The sequence below is a fragment of the Pteropus vampyrus genome, unplaced genomic scaffold, assembly GCF_000151845.1.
Source record: "Pteropus vampyrus isolate Shadow unplaced genomic scaffold, Pvam_2.0 Scaffold106, whole genome shotgun sequence".
In the NCBI taxonomy this organism is placed as follows: domain Eukaryota; kingdom Metazoa; phylum Chordata; class Mammalia; order Chiroptera; family Pteropodidae; genus Pteropus; species Pteropus vampyrus.
This window is the reverse complement of record NW_011888887.1, coordinates 4,775,193-4,777,467: the sequence shown is the minus strand read 5'-3', so window position 1 is coordinate 4,777,467 and position 2,275 is coordinate 4,775,193. Positions and strand designations below refer to the sequence as shown.

General features: G+C 38.1%; 1 protein-coding gene across 2 annotated transcripts in view; it reads right to left on the bottom strand.

Annotated features, from left to right (window-relative positions):
* CAMK4 (calcium/calmodulin dependent protein kinase IV) overlaps positions 1-2,275 on the bottom strand; it is a 188,841-nt gene that overhangs the window by 95,327 nt on the left and 91,239 nt on the right. The window lies entirely within an intron of this gene.

Sequence of the window (2,275 nt, the reverse complement as noted above, 5' to 3'; positions counted from 1 at the left end):
GCGTCAGCCCTCACTCCGACAATATCTCCCTGTAAATCTCTGGTGCCCTTTGTGTGCAGCCAAATTGGCACTGGTGCTCAGAGTGAGCAGGTCCATCACTGCGAAAATCCGCTCGTGGATGCTGTCCCTTTAAGAGGCTTCTGCTGCTGCTGCTGCAGCCTCCGTCTCAGCTGCTTAGGACCGAGCAGCCCCACATCCTCGCCCCTTCCTACCTTCTGCCATTGCAGAGTGATGTTTTGAATTTCTCCCTAGTCGTATGGCATGTTCATCCCAGGCGATTTTTCCTTGCTGCTGCCTCTTGTTTCCGTCACAACTTTGATTTGGTCGCCAGAGTGATGAACAGAGCCTCTATCATCTATGCCATTTTTTTCTCTTCCCCCCACAAGTTTTTAAGGCTTTATTCTTTTTTTGCCAGTTGTATTTCTCTCTATTCTTCAAATTAGATAATTTCTATTGATTTGTCTTCAAGTTCACTGACCTTTTCTTCTGTAGCCTCCAATCTACTCTTAAGCTTATGAATTTGACATTTTTAATTTCATATAATGTACTTTTCAATTTTAAAATTTCCATTAGGTTCTTTTTTTATAGTTCTCATTTCTGTGTACAGATACCCCAAATATGTTTACTCATTATGCCTATGTTTTGCTTCATATTCTTGAATGTATTTACCACGGTTGTTTTATACTCTTCATCTGCTTATTCCAACATCTGGGTCATCCCCAAGTCTATTTATTATTATTTTTCCTTGATTATGGGTTTATTTCCTGCTTCTCGAATGTCTAGTACTTTTTTTTTTGATTGTGTGAAAGACATTTTTAAATGATTCACACTACGGATTCTGGTTTATATTATTTTCTTTTAAAGAGAGTTGACTTTTTTAATGGCGGGCAGTTAAATAGTTACAAATATGTTCGATCCTGTCCAGTTTGTTTTTAATTGTTGGCAGAGCAGATATATTTGGGTTTTGTTCTTGGTCCTACATCATGGTCCTTTCTAGAGTGTAGTCTTTACTCCTAAGGTGTGACTTTTTTGAGGTCTCAATTAAATATTTGAGATGCTTAGTGGAGTCTCTCCACCCTTGGCTAGAGATCCAGTATCTTCCAATAGTACATGCCTATCTTCCCTCCGATACATCTGTAAGTCTGCAACCTCTTCACAGCTGCTCGTGCTTAGCCTCATAAAGTCTCACTATACCTTATTCCTAGTTAGAAAGCCAAGATGAATGTGGTAGTCACCTTGTGTTTCCCTTCTCTCAGGGATCACAGCTCTATATGGTCCATTGTTCAGAGCCTGAAAACAATTGTTTCATACAGTATATCCAGGGCAAATGCAGTGCCTGTTACTCCATTATTTCCAGAGCAGAATTCCTCTCTTAGTCTTAATTTTTATCACCTTGTTGAATTTGAATCAGAAATTAATGTAGCGAAAGAGAAAAACATTGTTTATTCTTTATGCATTTATTAATGGTATATTACAAATGTTGACAAAGCTTATGATTGAAGGAGATTAGCAAATGATAAATCTACAAGAGCAGAATTAAGAAATTCTTTGGTATTCTAGGCAGCTTTTAAAACATCAACAGCTTTTGTTATTGTTTTTGGAGAAGAAAGGAATTTTGAAGCATGAGATATAATTTTATTATGTCAAAACACTGTGCCCAAGAATTTTTCCTGCTGAATAGATGATCAAACATTCATATTTTAGGACAAAATAACTAACCCATTTTAGATTACATGCCTTGAAACTACCCCCACTGCTGCTTCTAAAGGATTCATGTGGCAGAGAGTTGTACCAGATGGCTGATACAGACGAGGAAGAGATTTCATCTCTCCCAGCTGTGACTTAGTCTTGTCATTGGCATTCAGCGACATTTAGCATTTAATATTATGAAATCAAAAGGATTAGAAATCAGTACGATCACTCCTTCAACAAGAGACTTAGCAGAAGCAAAGCTAGTAGCTTATTGAGCACACAGATATGTTTTTGGCCTGCACTGGGTCATTTAATATGTTGAATGTCTTGGCAACATTTAAATATTACGACATTTCATCAAAAAATTCAGATATACAGCTTCTCTTAAATCTGGCAACACTAATTTTTAACCTGTACCCAGCAGCAGTTGGTACGACCTGAATAGCAACTGTCTTTTAGAGAAGGCCTGTGGTCCCCTTAACAGCTTTATGCTTTTACACCACCTCCCAGTTCCTGTGGCATACACATTTACCTTCCCTGATCTAATGAATATTCAGGAAGTGGGAATAGCTGGTAACCAAAG